We start from the raw sequence: 19,094 nt of genomic DNA, 5'->3' as shown, positions 1-19,094 counted from the left end.
TTTATCAACTGGTCACTAAATAGCAGAGATTATGAACTGTTTGGCTGGCAGCCATGCATGTAGCAAATAAGCCGTACTATTACCCAGCCTGGGGCTAAATGGCAGACATTGTGGATTATTTGTCCAGCCACTGTACACATTCTCAAGGAACTTCACCATTTGCCTGGCCGCTGGTCAAATAGCTGACATTATGAACAATTTCACCAGAGGGCAGGCAAATAGCAACTAAACGTTATTATTTACCTGGCTGCCTACTGGATACCAGAGACTATATAATATTTGGATGGTGATTAGGCAAACATCAAAGAATGCAACTATTTACACGACTGCTTTCTAATCAGATGAAATCATGAATGATTTTAGCTAGCACAGATCTCAATGGGCACGTTTCACTGTAGAACCGAAAAGTGTGAATATAATTAGCAACCATATATTTAAGCAAGCTAGCGCTAAAACTGGCTAAAATGCAATATGAACCTGAACAGCACTGTATGCAGGTCCCGATTGCCATTGAAGGGAACATTTGAATGTTATCAAGCTAATTTGTTACAGAATGCCCCCTTGTACCAAAGGCCAAGACACAGCTGCTTGGGAGGCTCAAAATGGGGCTGTCACTCAATCCACAAACGATCCTGCTCCTTTATGTGTATCTGAAGAGATGGCAAATGATGAAGATGATTAGGTACTTTGCAAGACTATGTGAAGCTGTTTACTCTTTAGCGCTATGTACTTGCTTTTACCCACAAAGCCATGTGAATGCGCTAGGGACGGATATAGGATAACCGAAAAGCTTCATGTTATGAACACCTCTTTTCCTGCCCTGAGTTTTCATGTCACAAATCTATGCATTCTAGAATTTGTCATTCTGATTTAGTTCAATTAAACAAATCAAGCTAAAACACCAGAAAACAATGATTTTAAAAGCAAATGCCAGAACTGGGAAATGGGTATCCCTGTGACACGGAGCCCTCTGATAACCTCAACTATACAGGAGCCACAGTATTCTTTTTAAAGTAGAACCAGCTGCACATGGCCACTTATACGAGTCACCAACTAAGTATCATTGAGAGGCTGAATTCCAGTTTCAAGACATAAGGAAAAAACCGATATACATATATATATTTTTAAATCTTTGTATCCATGTCAGTCAATATTTTGTCAAATGTCTTCATAGGAACATATAAAAAAAAAGTGATGGCTCATCACAGTCCATTGTTATTTTGCACACCATGACCCTGCTCCAATGGGAACAGTCCAGGCCAAACTACCAGGTGAACCAGAAGTAACCCATAACCAGTTTCGACCTAGTTAGGGCTCAACAGCCAGGTATAGCTTGGTTCCAGTGACACAGTGTGTCCAGTATGCATAGGACCCAGGTCTAGGCATACGTGTCCCTCTTAGGACAGCACACTAAAGTATACAAAAAGTGATGGATGGAATGCTTAAATTAATTGCAATTCAAAGGACAGTTTAACAAGTACATATTGTCTAGATGAAATGACTGTACAGTTGGTAATTACATAATCATTCTATCCTAATTCAAGTCGAAAATCAAGCATTAAAGACAGTAGACCGAGGATATTTCCTGCACAATCTGGTTTCCAAATATGAAATTGTTAAATGGCAGTCTGTGTTTATTCGTTTTACAGATTTGTTGGGGCAGTTAGTATTTCATACTAATATGTTTTGATTACCTCTCGTTGAACACATTATGGATTTTTAACAAGCTCTGAGTTCATACAGCAAGGATTCAGATTATAGTCAACATGTATAGTCATGTAGGTGCACTTCAGTTCAGCCTTGATACTTCTTATATGTTGTGCAAATAAGATGTCTTTCAATAGGCCACTTTTTATTTTCCATAGACCAGAAGTGAAGTGGTTCTTCCACCTCTTTGCCAGTGTTATGGTACTCATGGTATAACAAAGAATGTTTCTGGAAAACTTATAGAAACGATTGAAATGGTATTGGAATAATCATCATGAAGGGTAAAGTTGAAGGAGTAAAGGAGTGTGCTTATTTTATTGATTATTTAAATGCCCTCCCATGATCAGAAAGGTTAAGCTAAATTAATAGATCAAACGTTCTATGAATGGCTTGGAAATGCTGTATCATCCTGTCCTGTTAGTTATTCTTGCTATCCCTACACATACCCCCATGAACTGGACAGATGTTCATGTCCTCTGGTGGTGCTCCTCCATTTTACTTTCCTGTTTGGTGGTAATCTGATGACGGGACAATAGTACTCATTCTGAGTGAGATCGGATACTGGCCCTTCAAATCAGGCTAAATGGTGACTGGTCCTAGTAGCAGCATATTAATATATTGCATGGGCACAAAATCAGTAACCTCTGTCACTGTGGTTAGAAATACACAGAACAAAGGAGACAGAGAAGGCTATTATATTAATTGCCTTTATTACAAATATTGTGAGAAATTTGAACCTGTGAATAAGCAGAGACCTTGTGTTTTCACTATTCTATGTGTCCTACGGATTGATCATTGTACAGACTCACTTTTAAATTCATTTTCCAGAAAAGGGATGTTGGTCCACATCTGAGGTTTCAGGACCAATTTGGGGTGTTTGTCTTTCAAATTTATTTTTCTGGTTCAGACACAGCATTTGTGCAATGTGATGGCTCTCACAGTATGTAGCAGCGGTACTAGCTCCAGGTAGAAGTATTCACAACAAGGGAATAATGAAGTGTGCTCTCATCAGCCTTCCAGAGCCAGAATTCAGAGGCAGTCAGAAATAGAAGGCCTGCTTAGAAACGTCTGGGCCTTTTTTAACAGAAACTATTGACCCACACATCACCCCTATGATCTACAACATGTCAGTGCTCACTAAGGACTCATCAATAGCCCTGTGACAACAAGGACCTCACTGGGTTTCTCAGGGTATACAAGTCGCGGTATTCCCTCACTTGTTTTCCACACTCCTGCTACAGGAATACTGTTAATACACGTTCACCCTCCATCTTGTGCCAGGCTAAACAAGGGGTGATCCAGAATGCAACCCACTGGGTCTCAGCACTCAGAGATTCTTACTAAACAGAGTCTTATTATTACACAAGTTTGACACATCCACTATGCATACAGACATTCAACACAAACATAGACTGTCACTGGAATGGTCTACAGTTTCAATAAAGTAGAACTTTATTAGTGAGATCAGTAGACCACACTCCCCTTTGACACAGACAAAAAGGTCTAGTTAAGTCTAATAATTCATAAAGCACGTATGTTGCCACAACTTGCACAGTCTACAGCCTCTAAGGCAGTGCCACTGGCTCTCCGAATCCCCTTGCATGTCCACATTGGTACTCAGAATCCTCCAGACTCTTACCTTTGCCAGTTTGTTAAAGCTCATCTGGCCCATCGATCTCTCTCTGTACTAGTGTTTAGAGCCCTCTTTTGCCCTCAGAGATTGTTGGATGATTCTTCAAGTACTCAGTTCAGTTCTGCCAGTTTTACCCCGAAGAGCCCATACACTACTATTTGCAAAAGCTGATTATAGTTTTTTCAATGTAAGAACTTTTCCAGCTCTCTCTGTCAGCACCACAGCCTTTTAGCAGACACACAAATCATTAAGAACCTTATTTTTGTCAGCTCTTAGAGCCTATACACCGATGCTCAGACCATTGACCACTGATTACAATTCAATGCCACCTCTTACGCTCCTTTAAGCATCTCAACTCACTTTTTGAATCAATCTCTTTGGACCATCCTTAGCTGACCCTCAAAGCCACTTGGCCAGTCCTTGATCCCCTTTGCTGATCATGGCATTCAGACTCCCCTCCAGCACCATCAGCCCCTGGTCCACGCAGTTATGATCTTCTCACACCTGGCAATCCTTTGTCTGGTCCTCTTGTACCTGGCCTTCTGATGCTGGTCCCACAGGCCTTTATTTTGTTTCCCTAGCCATGGCCCTCTGTGGTCTGGTCCACTAGGGTCTCTTACTTCTGGACTTGTTCTGAAACAAGACCTGACGCTTGGCAACATCACCTGTACAAAACACCTTGTTTGCATTTATTGGAAACTTATTGAGCTGCGCTCATTTTTTCCACCAAGGTGGAAAATGCACTATAACAGTGCACGCTGCATAGAATACAAAGGTAAAGTGCTTTGTGCAAATGTCACAAACACCCATCAGGAACACAGTCCCAGCACTGCTTCAAAAAAAGACTTATTCAGATGCTTGGTAAAAATGAATAATTTGAGGTCCTCAAATAAAGACTCTGCCCAACAATGTAAAATAATAAATACATAAATGCATTTCGTTCTCATTGTGAACTACACATGCCAATGGCCCAAGGCTTTCTGCAGCTGATGAAGCTACTTTAACTGCTTCTTCAGGCCGTTCAGTTTTCAGTTACCAAAATCCCTATAGCTAACAGTACGCATAACATAATGTCATAGCAAGCTTCTCCCTTATGACCAGGTGCAGCAGGAAAAGGTTTAGATCACACATTAAAATAAATGTATTGGCCTAGTTCCTTCTTGGTCTCTCAAGGCAAAGAAAAAGACACTACCATGAAAAAAATGACAATGGAGCACCCCGCTATATATATCATGCCCTAATTAGAAAGACTTCATTCACCAAATGTATGCCATTTGTCTGAAGAAGAGAGCAGCAGGAAAGTGTGTTAAATGCCCACCATTCATTTTTTAACTGACAATCCAATCTTAATAGAGTTCAATCATATCTCCCCTTATGCAATCTGTGACATGGGGTGAGACTAAACTGCTGGAAAGAGGGATTTGAGCTGTGAGAAATTAGACAGACAGGGAATTGAGAAAACTAATGATAAGTTCATTGAAATGGTACAAAGAAGGGAGTTAGGAGCTGAAAGTAATGTAGGAATGATTGACAATAGGAATTAGCGATGGAAAGAAGAAAATTAAAGCAATGTTCTTTTTTTTTTTTTTTAATAAAGCAACCATAACCTTAATATTAAAACAGGGGAAGTCTCCCACGAGCTGTGAATCCTATAGGCCTATCTCCATATTAAATGCGGATTATAAAATCTTTGCCTCTATTTTGGCTAAAAGGCTTGGCAGGGTGGTTGGAGGCCTGTTACATCAGGATCAAAAGGGCTTTATACCAGGGCGTCATCTTTCAGAATTGACCCATGATCTGATTGGGGCTATAGACCTAGCCTCAACGTGCTCTCTTCCACTCGCTGTTTTGACTCTTGACGCTGCTAAGGCCTTCGACAGGGTTAACTGGGTGTTCCTGTCGGAGGTCCTGGCCAAGTTCAAGGTTGGAAAAAAGTTTAGGCGGTCTATTGCCCTTTTGTACAGTAATCCTTCGGCCAATTTACTTATAAACGGCTTCCTTGCTGAATCTTTTGAGATCTCCAGAGGTACCCGTCAGGGGTGTCCCCTTTCCCCTTTATTGTTTGATTTGTATATCGAACCTTTTGCCCAGCTTCTGAGAGAAGATCTTAGAGTATCGTCTTTCAGATATGGGGAATGGGACAAAAAAGTGGCTTTGTACGCTGACGATGTGCTTATATTTACATAAGACTTGAACACCGCTTACCCCGTAGTTATGGAGTTGGCATTGGAATTTGGTGCAGTCTCAGGGTACAAGATCAATACCTCCAAAACTGAAATAATGGCTTGGAACATGCAGGTTCACCAACAGCTCCCTTCTCTGAAGACCAGCATGAGATATTTGGGAATTTATATTCTCCAGGAGATAGAGAAGATATCTACCTATAACTTAATGCTAATAGCTAGAGAAACCCGTAAATTAATGAATTCTTGGGCCCTTTTACCGCTCTCAATACTCGGGTGAGTCAATCTTATCAAGATGTCCATTATGCCTAGATTTACTTTTCTTTTTGGCGCTATCCCCCTATATTTTGATATGAGAGTACTGGGTAAACTTCAGAGCAATTTTTGTCTGGGCTTCTCGACAGTCTAGGATAGCTTGGAAAAAAATCAGAAGGCGAAGAGAAAAGGGAGGTTTAGCAGCTCCTGAAATACAGTTGTACGCTTGGGCCTTTCAACTTTCCTACTCGCGTATGTTGCTAAAACTCCTATCAGCGAGGGTGTCGGGGCTATGTTTCTGGCCATATTGAGAGGTTCTGGTATTTCTGAGCAAGGTTTCTTATATAAATATGGCAATGCCATTTTTTTTTTTTAAAGTCAGGCTGAAGGTGTTACAGGGGCTGGCTAAATCATGGACTAGCCTTAGAGCTTCATTAAAACTGGGATACTTTTCAGGATTAGCCCTAATCTGGAACTCTCCTGGGACTCCGGAGTGTTTGTTAGATAGTTTATCAACTCCCCTCATGGTGGCTGGAATCGAGAGATGGGGAGACCTTTTTGTGGAAGGTACCTTAGTTCCCTGGGAGGCCCTTAGAGATATAGTCGGTCCTTCCCTCTCCAGATTTAAATATCTCCAACTAACCAGCTGGGCTAATGCTGTTCAACCTTCCCGTAATAAACATCTAATGGGTGGTACAAATCAATTTGAACATCTGGTCATACATAAACCTCCAGCGAAGAAAGAGGTAGCGGTTTGGTACCGCTCCAGCATGGAAGAGCAGGATGGCGAATTTCTACTACCCATCTCTCTTTGGGAGAGCAGTATCCCACGGTATCCCACGGCAAGACCTTCAGTCACTATGGTTAAAATCCTGCAAAATGCTATATGATATTGTAAAACCAGCCAGGCTTCGAAGGAATTACCTATTTACAATACACAGAGCCTATTACTCTCCACTGAGGTTAACAAAATTTTCAAATGGGCCACCAGTATGTTGTGCAAAGTGCGGGGCAGTAGAAGCTTCTGATATGCATATGTTTTTGAACTGTCCCGCCCTCGCTGGCTTCTGGCAAGCGGTGAGTAATACACTTACTAGAGCCTTGGGGACACACATTATTGTTAATTTGCCTATGCTGGTGTTTGGCCTTGCAAACAATGTAGAAGGGTCATCTGAGAAACTCCTATTTTTTGCTATCTTGCTTGCCAGGAGAGAGATTTGCATTAAATGGAAAGACTCGCTACCACCTACCCACCCAGATTGGCTGTCCTCTCTATTAAAAACGTCGAGGTTAGACCTCTCAAGGGCAGGAAGCAAGAAGAAGCGGGAGTTTTGGAACATGTTGAAATGGAGCTAGGGTTTTTTTTTCCCCTAGTCCAAGGATTATACAACCCTCTCTCTCTTGTCTATCCTATACCCCTCTTAAGGATTTGATTGAGACGCTCTAGCGGCCTAAGTTGAGCGATGGGTACCCAAAGTGGGCATTGTCCCTAATCTGTTGACTGAGATAGCACCGGCAGTCTTGGCACAAATAGGGCATAAGGCAGCAGATCCAGTGTCCTGAGACGGTTGCTTTTTCTCAATAATCATCAGCATGGACAAGCCCGACTGGGTTGTAAATGAGGACAAAAAAAAAAAAGAAAGCAATGTTCTTTTTAAGCAATGAAAAAACACCATCATCATGATTCTGCACAGAGTGAAAACAAATATACTTTGATATCACCGATTTTTACCATTTTTTAAGACATTGGAAGACACTGAAAAAAATCCCACTCAAATTTGTAACAGATAGCAATTGAAATTAGGAAAATTCAAATATGTCCAACACGCGAATATAGCATGCTAGTCTCAAGGTGTTTGAAGGTTATTGCACCTCCTCTGGTGTTCCCCGCCCCAAATAGGGTAGTCAAAAGGTCAAGAAAGTGCATTAGATAAGCAATGTTCTGCAAAAGAGCATTTTCTTGGACAGTCTGTGTGTATTGCACTGAAATGTAGTTGGCTGCTGAGTCTAAATAACACCCCTTTTCGTTTAAAGATGTAATAGCTTTTCTAACCTGGCAAAGTGCAGCAGTTGGAGTGTGTCTGTGGGAGGGTGACCAGGTTTTCAAAACCAAACAGCAGGGCAGCCAATAGACTTAAAATGAGGTGTAATTGTTGTCAGTGACCAGGAATGTAGCAGGACTATGAATGAATGCACTACCAAAATTGAGAACAGACCTGTACTCTGTCCTCAGTTATTGGTAGTGCCTTATTCATAGTGCTAAAAACCAAATGCGTCAACATTTTCAGAGACTGTGCGATCTGTGTTAAACTTCAGAAAGCTTCACAAGAAAGACATTAAAGAGATCTCAAGGTGCTCCGAGAGTCCCACAATATGTCAGTATTGCCTCTTTAAAGGTAAAGACAGGACTACAAGTGTTAAAACCAACACTCAAAAAGCATCAGCATTGGCCAGTGAGGCAGAGGGGAAGGTGGTGGAGTGATGCACATGGTTCTGTAAAAAGATTTATTTACATTTCATGCATTATGGACATAAAAAGAAAACATGTAGGGCCCCTTTTCAAATTTGATATTGCATCAAAATAATGCCAATCTCTGATACATGCCAAACAACCATAGTGCAAAATAACACTTTCTTTAAATAACCAATCTCCCTCCCATATGCTTGATGAAGCACAGAGGAAGGCTGGTGAGCCTGGGCATTTGCTAATGGTCTCCCCGGATGCTGGTGTGCCCTGTTGTACATCCTGCTGTGCCCCTTGAATAAGATGCTGTAGCACAGCAGGGGAGCCTTAAAAACTGTTCACCTCCATGGCGGTGGCCTAACGAGAAAAGGCTAGTGGAAATGTAAGTGTGTACTGCATTCTAACTAAAAAAATACAAGCTTTGGTGATCCTCTCTGGAAGACAATGATATCTATGGAAGCTAGAGAATAACATTAAGCCACCCGTGCAGCTTGGAAAAAATAGGACTGTCCTAGCACATCTCGAAGGTTGGCCTTTTGGTGTTGAGAGCTGAGTAATATTCCATACCCATATTCCACACCCACTCACACTCAAGAGCACTTGGAAGGACTCCATGGGGAGGACTTCGATTGAGAGAAATACACCAGTCCTAAGGTCACAAGAAAACTCAATAAAGCGCTGAAGGCATGATCTGTCAGCCATCAAAGAATGCTATTGTGAGATGAGGAAGTGTGGGTTCACTCTTAGCTGACAAGGCTTGGAAAATGCACATTGGGAGGGAATGGTGATCTCATCACAAAGCAACACATGCCTAAGGGATGTGCACAGGAAAGGTAACGTATGAATGCATGAATCTCATCAATTAGACCAAACAAACTGGTATGGTAAACCCCACCCATGCTGTAGGAAAGAGTAGTGTCTACATACCAACCCATAGATTCCAGTGTGAGGCAGCCAACATAATGGATGTTAAACTGGCAATGCGACAATACCATGTATTAACCAAGGGATGTGTATTATACATATTTAAGTGCCCAATGCAAATTATGTGTATTAAGGTTACATTGTGCAAAGATGAAGATATCATGTAGAAGAGCCTTGGGAGCTCTGAATTATTTTAGTGCTTGAAGATCCCGTTGTATGTTTGCAAAACATCTAGTTTGCAGCTATTCTTGGTAGAGGTAATCTAGATCATCCGATTCCTTTAAATGTAAATGTAGTGCATTTATATAGCGCTCCGCACACCCCCGAAAGGGTCTCTCAGGTGCTTTGCACATACCGCCATGGAACCCTTCCTGTGAAGTGCCCACTCCTGGGCACCCCCAAGGTGAAGCCAGGGATACTAGCGCTGTTGGGGCGATTAAGCAGGCTATTGCCCAGAGTTGCAGAGTGTGACCTATGATTAGAATAGGCACTGAGGAGAGACTTATCGGGTCCGGGGAAATTGAGCCCAAGACCCGCCAAGGCGGGAATTGAACCCTGGTCCAGGCCAGACCTCTGCATCAGGGTCTGCCGCTCTAACCATTGAGCCACACTTCTCCACTTTAGAATAGGAATTGTAGAATAAGTTATTTCTAACACAGTAGTTATCTTTTGTAAGGACTGCATGGCATTACCGATCCTAATTTCCGTGTATTGTCTGTTCCAATTTCCCTAATGCATTTTGCCAGCTCCTCTTGTAAATATGCAGTGCAACCTGCCATCAATATATATACCAGAAAGTTGATTAGGCCACATTTGTGTTCACCAGAAGACATCGGACATTAAAAAAAAGGCAGTTATGTGTATGTTCTCCATGAGCTTTTGCACATGTGTAGGTTGAGCACCTTGCATACGCAATGTACATGGGAACTTCTGAAAAGGGTAATTAGAGCTTGATGAGAGGCTTAGCTCAGTCAGTGCACTGCAACAAAATTAACAGTTACTATTAGGGGACAGGAAGCAATGAGGAGGATAAGATTGTGGGGAGGGTTTAGCCATAATAATACTGCACTGAGGCTGGGATGATGGATGGAAAAGGAGAGCAGATGAGAGATACCTGACCTTAAAACTAGAGACTGTAATGGGTAACGGAGTTGAGATGTAATGCTTGGTTATTAATTATTATTAACAGAGTTTTATATAGCGCAGACTTGACTCGAATCGGGTATCAGAGCGCTCTGCATAGCACCAGTTGCATTACATGAGGACACATTCATCTTTGTTAGACACAGGGAGATTTAGTGATTTGCCCAGAATCAGAGGATGTTCAGCGTCATTACCGAGACTCGAACCCAGTTCTCCAGGTTCGAAGTCGACCACCCTAGCCGTTAGGCCAACTCCTCTCCCCTGGAGTATCTGCAACATCTACACTTCCAGGCCTGACACATGACAGATAATTTAAGGCTGCATCACAGCACGAGATTACCACCTTGCTTCCTTCCCACTAAGCAACGTGTTCCCTTAGCAGAAAAAATGCAACCCACTTATGCAATAATTTATCTTACCAACGATAAAGTTATTGCTAAAATTGAGTTGTGCATGTCACTGACTGCGATGCAACGTCCACAGTGCCACTGTCACCCATGTAAACAATGTGACTAAAATATTATTTTTTTTCTACACCAAACAATCTAGGTATATTAGCATTCACAATGGCACTAGGTTGTGGAAGTCGACACAGTATGAATTTGGAAACTGAGTTGCAGGCAAATCCTGTGGTCATATCCTCTCTATGCTGCTGGTTGTATCTCAGCCCACACTTGCCTAAAGGAAAATATAACTAAATTTAACATTACCAGAATCTACACATGGCAAACTTAAATATTGCAAGAGAAAATCACTACTTCATTCAGATCTTCTCTGAATCTTTGTGAAAAAAAACTTCAAGGGCTGGTTTTAAGAGCACCAGAATGAGTTTGATCTGTTAATAGATAGTGGGTGAAGATGCCGGGAGCGCAATTCTCTGGAGATCAGATCAAAACATGAACTGCCGCCCCTTTATCTCTGATTGGTTTGGTGTTTCTGAGGCTGTCTAACCATTTCAAGTTCTAGAAAGATGGTTTTTGTCAGACACAAGTTCTAGAAAGATGTTTTTTTGCCAGACAATTCAAACATTCAGTATATACCTGTAGTATGGCTCCTGGGTAGTCTCCAGTCCCTGCAGGTACAAATCGTAGGTCTCGTCTGGACCGGATAGAACTACTTCCACTGTTCCATCAACAACTCTGAGAGAGAGGGAAACACACCCATTGTAAAAACCTTTGCAATGAACCTCTGCTTTCGGTGCATATGCGGTGATGTAATATGTGACGCCATCAATGATGTCAAGTGTGATGCCAGTTCTCACTATATGTGGATAGCCAGGAGAAATGCATTAATGGGCAGTAATGCCTGCATAGCTATTCATAACTGGAGACTTCTCAGCATTCTTTTAGGATTTAAATCACATCTATAATGTTCCTTCAGCTGTTCTATTTCTGGATTTTTTTTTAATGTTGGTTAGTTATTGATATAGAATATTTTCTCAGTGCAATTATGGCTTGTAATATGATAGGCTCAATAAGTGCCAGGAACTTACCCATACCCCTTTCCTGATAGGCCACAGAACGGGGAATTTCTCCATGCCCTGTGCTTGCTAATCCTACACAGGTGTCTGCTCGGCACAGACACAGCACAGGCAGAGCATGGGTAGAAAAGACAATGCTCCTACTAAACAAAATGTATACACTTTGGCAACACCCTGTGCCAGAACCTTCTTCCTTTGGTAGCTACTGGGAGTAGCATGAGACCAGTGGGCATTGAGCATGGACTTCAACAACAACCTGTTATTGCTGCTTGTTCCCCAGCTTCCACTATCAATGCCTTCATTGCAAGGTGGCTGTGCATAGCAGGCAGAGTGCATGATCTTCAGGCACGCCCTACACCTGCTGCATCTACCCTTACAGCCCACACGGGCACAGGGCATCACATTGAGCCATGCTCTGCAACTACTATCCGTGTCTTAATGCCCACCACCCTCAGGCAGTGGTTGTGCCCAAAAGTCATATAACATGGCCCTAAGGAGCAATCTGTGCCTGCTAACTCTATCGCCTGTTCCAGTTTTGCCTGATCTCAATGCCTACTACTTCTTCCCACCATCTCTGTGGTTCAGAGTGTAGAATAGGGCATAGCCTTCAGCTACACTCTTCTCCCACTGCCTTAGAGACCAGACACACTGGGCACAGCCTCTAACCAATCTTAGTGTATTCTGTACACAGAGCTTCGTGATTGGCCACACCTTGAGCCCGTTACATCTACCTCAAGCACCTGCTGGAACATCTTTCAGCTGTTTGTAGCAGTTACTGGGTATGGAGGCCTTCAGCCATGACCTAACCCCAGTATCCTGACCTCTGCACCAGTGGGACACAGCCGTGGTCTTGTCCAGTACGTCTGGGAAGAGAGCATTGGCTTTGATCAACTCTTTGACTAGTGCCCTACCATCAGTTCTAGCTAGGCATGACCAGCAGCCTTGCACAACAGTTGTTGCACACATTGTGCCCAATTCTTAATAGTACATTTCCGAGTGTAGATTTACATCTAAATGTAAACTTACATGTCTCCACCATCTATGACATCTAAGACTGAATTTACTAGTGTAAAGTTACTTCTGATAATGTTTTACTTGTAGGTGTAGATCTCCATCTCCGGGGCAGATATCTCTCTATGGTTAAGTCCAAGAAAAAAAACGTCAACTTAAAAAAACATTACAAATATTTAAATGTAAAACAAAAATGTATATCACATTAAAATAATTATTATTAACCTTGAACTAATAAAATAAAATGTTATAACTCAATCAAACAGTGATAATCACCTGTAAATCTATCAAACAGTGATAATCACCTGTGAGGGTATGCGCTTAGTTGCTGGGCTTAGTCGAAAAGCTGTAGCATATTAACACATCAAATTAAATGTTTATCAAACAATTTAGTAATTAACATATATTAATAGATTATATAAAAATGTAAACAACATTTCATAAAAATACAATCCTCAATTGCATATTAATATGAAATTAATGTTTAGTATAATTCAATCAACTGAAGTGGAATCAATAGCCCTGAGGTGAGAAGAGGCAATGGTACTTTGTGAATGCTTGTAGTGACTTAGTCCAGACGTGTAGAGGATCTTTAGATGTTTATTTGTAGTTGGTTACAAGTCATCCAATTCAATCCAATACAAGACAGTACAAGACCAATCATAGACCCCACCAGGAGCAGCCAGGATGGTGCTCAACCCTTCTCAACTGACATCTCTGGCTCCCAACATTCTGTACTACATCATAGGATGAACATTCCACTGGCAAAGCAAGAGATGCAATGCATAACAACAAAGCCAGGATTTAACAATGCCCTATCACATTCTCGGGGGATGAGTTGATCTTCCCAGTCAATTACTGCATCAGGGGTGATGCCAGACAACCCTAGACAGAGTCGCCTTTACTCAATAACACTAGCCTTAAACCCAACATAATGGTGTGGTGCTCAAACTGCAGTTTCGATATGGGGCATGCTTTCATGCCACAGGGTAAGTAGACTACCATACAATCTTTCATTAGTCCCACCCCATGGCTTGTCATATTGATCGCACTATATGACCAGGTCTCTGTTCTTATAATCTGTTCTGTTTTTCCTTTTTTTAAATATTACAATGCCAAAACTCAGGATCTGGCAACGTTACACATTAGTACCCCAGTGTTATTTGCTGTTGACAAGGTGATATTGCAGTTTTCATATAATATAACATAACTTGTGTATTTGTACAGCGTATGTTCACCCAAGAGTATCTTGGTGCTGAATAACAGCTGTTTGTTGTTACCCAACTCAATGGTACTCATTTTATCAACATCAGAAGAATAAAAGGCTGAATGGACCCACCGGGATTAGACAGTGTGACCATGAGGTTGAACACAGGCCCCTACAATGGACACATTAGTCCAATAAGCCACCAGACCCGGCATAATATATAATATATATTTACTTGACACAACTTTATGACTGTATACGGGGCAATGCTTCAGGTGTGTTGGTGTAATCTGCTTTTGTATGTGGAACAATGGAAAGCAAGGGAAATCGCACAGTCAACATGGTGAGTAAATGTAACAATACATTGTGAAATCATAGTTCAAAATTATAAAACGTCATATATTGTCACCATCCTAGCACTATGCCTATACATGAATAATAATATGCCCATTTGACCTAATATCATCAAAGGTGCTGGGACAAATCTAGTTATGTACACAATGGCAAATCTTATACATGAATAGCCAACAGGGATCGAGCAGGAAGTGTCTTTAATACCAATGGTGGCCAAAAATCAACCAGGTGGAGGCGAAGGCTCTGAGGGATACAGGTGCCAGTGTAACCATGTTGATGGCCAAACTGGTTTCCCCAGACCAGATCTTACCTGAGGGAGTGCACGAAATCGTCAATGCTGACAATGTCACAAAGTCACACCCTATGGCTTTGGTTGACTTTGAGTTGGGAGGAGTTACTGGCCCAAAGAAAGTAGCTGTGACCCCTGCCATCCCAGTATGTTTTCTGCTTGTCAATGAACTTGAAACCTCTGCTTGGGCAGAGGTGGAAAGAAGGACCCATGCATCAATGATGGACCTTCCTGAATGGGTTTGTGTAACCATCGGTACACAGAGAGACAAGAGGGAGAGTCAGGGAGTCCGGGAACCTGAAAAATGACCCAGGTCCCTAAAGCCAAGAGATGGGGCATGAAGGCTTTCAGTCCACCTTCCAAAGGTTCACAGGAGCAGAAGGAGTCAACCCTCAGGGGGGAGGCCTGGCACTTAAAGAGGTCTCTGCTGCTCTGGGTTAGTTGCCAAACTTGGCAAAGCTCCAAGGAGCAGGAGGTCCCCCAGAGAGAACCTCGGTCAAGGACAAAGGACATGCCCCACTCTAGAGAACCTACGAGAGATAGCTGTAAGACATGTGCAAGGGGAAAACAGTGATATCCATAAGGTATACTGTGAGGAGGGCCTCCTATACAACTAAGCAAGGCACCCCACACCAGGGGCAACCAGAAGATTCGTGGTCCCCCAGCAGCACAGAGAGTTCCTCCTTAACCTGGCCCTGACATCACTTCCAGTGGTGGGGGCTCCTTTTGAAAGAGAGGGCATTGACACTGTTGGTCCCATAGGCCACCCAACAGCCTCAGGAAATAGGTTTATCTTAGTGGTAGTGGACCATGCCACCAGTCCCAAGGCTATTCCTCCTTAGGACATTCACTGCGCCTGCAGGGGCTAGAGCCCCTCTGGGTATCTTCACCAGGGTTGGGTTCCCTAAGGAGGTAATCTCAGATAGAGGCACACATTTTATGTCCATATATCTGAAAGTTATGTGGAATGAGTGTGGTGTGACTTACAAGTTCACCACCCCCTACAATCCCCAAGGCAGTGGTCTAGTTAGATGATTCTAAAAAACCATGAAAGGCATGAACATGGGGCTACCTGAGAATCTCAGAATGCGATGGCATGTCCTTCTCCCATGCCTGCTATTCACCTACAGGGAGATACCCCAAAAAGGAGTTGGTTTTAGTCCCTTTGAGCTGATCTCTGGACACCCCGTAAGGAGTCCACTAAGCTTGGTTAGGGAGGGTTGGGAGATACCCCTTAAGTAACCAAAGCAGGACACAGTGGATTATGTGTATGGTGTTCTCTCCAAGATGGCTGAGTACATGAAGAAGGCAAATAAGAGCCTGACAGTCAGCCATGAGCTTGTGAAGCACTGGTACGACCAAACGTTCTCTATGGTTAAGTACCAACCGGTGCAGTTGGTGTGGGTCTTGGAGGCTGTGGCATCCAGAACACTGCAAGACAAATGGACTGGGCCATACTCCTTACTAGCGAAAAAGAGGAAAGTCACCTACTTGGTAGACTTGGGTACCCGCAGGAGCCCTCACAGGGTCATCCATGTGAATAGGTTCAAGTTGCACCATGACAGGTCAGACATAATCATGGTGATTGTGACTGATGGAGAAGAAGAGGAATAGTGAGTCTAGTAGTTTGAAGAAACAAAAGTGACCCAAATGTCCATGTGAACATGAGTGTCAAGTTTAGACTTCTAACAGTTGTTCACATGGAACTCATTTAGAAGAACAACCTGATACAACAGGGTAATCCTGTATTGAGTTAATCAATATTGAATGCTTAGTGCGACAAAAACACTCTGTTGTGAGTGAATCTCAGCATGAAATTACAAAAGAGTCAACCAGTATATTATTCAATTAGTCTGAATTGAATTTATTTTCGAAAGTCAATTTGCAATATTTACAACAGATAAGTTACAAGCTGTCAAGTGAATAGTGAGAGGGTTTTTCAACAGAACCCCCAAGTGAGAAGGACCATAATCGAACAAAGTAAAGTAAGTGAAAATGTGTAAATAAATCAGCATATTGGAATAAATCAAAAGAAAACCAATGGTACTGCATGCAGATAGAATCAGCAGGGGAGATACCTGGTGTGTTTGTAATATTTTAGGTCTGTCTTTAGATGGTGTCAACCAGCATCAAGACTGAGGTTGCCAAGATGTTGGAGTTGGGATGATTGAGCTCTCCAGTTGTCCATGGGCCAGCCCATTGGTACTGGTGCCCAAACTCAAGCCCAATCACAAAGGAGGGAATCCTGAGATGAGTCTCTGTGTGGACTACAGGGACCTCAATGCATTCACCAAGACTGATGCCCACCTCAATGATAGGTTGGGTGCTGCCTCATTACCTTTGACCTTACATCAGGTTGTTGGCAGATAGTCGTCATACCAAGAGCTAAGGAGAGGTCAGCTTATTCCACACCTGAACGCCACTTTCAGTTTAAAGTGATACCCTCTGGGTTGAAAAATGTAGCTGCCACCTTCCAGAGGTTGGTGAATCGAGTTCTTTCGGGCTTTCAGAGACTCAGTGCAGCTTATCTTGATCATATAGCTGTATTTAGCTCCACCTGGAAGGATCACTCAAAGAAGTGCATCAGGTCTATCAAGGTGACATTCAAGGCAACTAGGTGACTGTCAAGGCACCTAGATGACTATCAAGGCAAGTAAGTGTCAGATAGGGCAAGGCTCTGTAGTGTACTTGGGCCACCAAGTTGGTGGAGGCCATGTAAAACCTCTTCAACCCAAGATCCAGACAATTTGGGGATAGGATGTGGTCTCACGGCTAGACTGCTGACTTTGGAGCTGGGAAACCAAGGTTCGAGCCTCGGGGTCGACTCTACATCCTGTGATTCTGGGCAAATCACTTAATCTCCCCGTGCCTACCAAAAAAAAAATGAATGTGTCCCCGTGTAACGTAACTGGTGCTCATATAAAGTGCTCCAATACCTTCGAGTCGAGTTCGTGCTATATAAATATGCAAAAATAAATAAATACATTCTGGCTTGGGAAGCTCCTAAGACTCAGACCCAAGTTAGAGCCTTTCTTGGTCTGACTAGGTACTAGAGGAGATGAACAAAAGTTACTTACCTGTAAACTGTGGTTCTCCAGTATTGGTGTCTTTCATAGATTCACATGCTTGAATATTCCCCGTCGTCGAATTGGGAGTCCCACGGTACATAATATAGCAATATGGTAATAACATAAGCCTAATAGGCCTAAAAGAAAGAAAAGACCATAGAGTTTTCATAGATAGACAACTTGTCACCTCTATAACATATCACTGTCGTTATGTTCTAGGCCAAATCCAGCCAATCATGTGTCCGCACCCTGTAGAACCCTCTCCCCAGAGACTTAGGCTCTCAGATTTTCGTAGCACAAGAGTGACATATAGTCAAATACATAATAGAGCCTCTGAGGGGAGGTGGGTGGGTCGCATGTGAATCTATGAAAGACACCAATACTGGAGAACCACAGTTTACAGGTAAGTAACTTTTGTTCTTCTCCAGTATTGGGGTGTCTTTCATAGATTCACATGCTTGAATAAGAGTAGTGAGCAGTGAAGCAGAATAATACAAGGTACATAAGCATCAAAACAATAGCATATACAGTGCCAAAGACTATATGCATATAACTATACATCTATATATATAAATATATATATCTATACATAAATTAATAAATAAGAGTACCTTGTATACAGGAGGAGGGAAGCATCAGAGGCTCACCTTATTTAAAAAGATTACGAAGGACTGCTTGTCCCACGGCTGTATCAATGTTATCTGCAGCATCCAGACAGTAGTGTCTCGTAAAGGTGTGTCTGCTGGACCATGTCGCCGCTCTACAGATGGATTGAAGAGGGACTCCAGCAAAAAAAGCAGTAGAAGAAGAAACCTTCCTGGTGGAGTGCGCTTTAACAGTAGCAGCGAGAGGTTTCCCTGCTTGTTGATGACAAAAGGCAATAGTAGAAGATATCCAACGCGCTATAGATTGTTTGGTGACAGGATGACCTTGTCGCATCTGTCCGTAGGCGACAAAGAGTTGGTCATTTTTACGAATAGCAGCAGTTCTTTGAAGATAAAATTTGAGGCATCGTTTGACATCCAAAGAATGAAGTGACTTTTCTGCAAAAGTTTGAGGATTTGGAAAAAATGTTTTTAAAACAACCGGCTCATTGAGGTGGAAATCAGATGGCACCTTAGGGATAAAGGCCGGATTGGTGCGAAGCAGGACAGAATCTTTAGTAAACTGAAGAAAAGGTGGATTAATGGTAAATGCTTGCAAGTCACTGACCCGGCGTGAGGATGTAAGAGCCAGGAGGAGAGAAGTCTTCCTTGTGACATATTTGAGGCTGACCTTATGGATTGGCTCGAATGGCGATCTCATGAGTTGGGCCAATACCACGTTGAGATGCCAAGGAGGAGGAGGCCGACGTATCGGAGGAAACATTCGGAAAA

At 42.5% G+C, this 19,094-nt stretch overlaps 1 protein-coding gene across 1 annotated transcript in view; it reads right to left on the bottom strand.

Annotated features, from left to right (window-relative positions):
* Positions 1-19,094, bottom strand: part of LOC146810779 (uncharacterized) — a 176,759-nt gene that overhangs the window by 126,401 nt on the left and 31,264 nt on the right. Inside the window, exon 2 of the mRNA XM_085614446.1 lies at positions 11,350-11,448. The gene's annotated coding sequence lies outside the window, so the exon portion shown is untranslated. The remainder of the gene's footprint in view (positions 1-11,349; positions 11,449-19,094) is intronic.

Source organism: Triturus cristatus, chromosome 7 (assembly GCF_964204655.1).
Source record: "Triturus cristatus chromosome 7, aTriCri1.1, whole genome shotgun sequence".
Taxonomy (NCBI): Eukaryota; Metazoa; Chordata; class Amphibia; order Caudata; family Salamandridae; genus Triturus; species Triturus cristatus.
The sequence above is the reverse complement of the archived record's forward strand: the minus strand, read 5'-3'. Positions and strand labels throughout refer to the sequence as shown.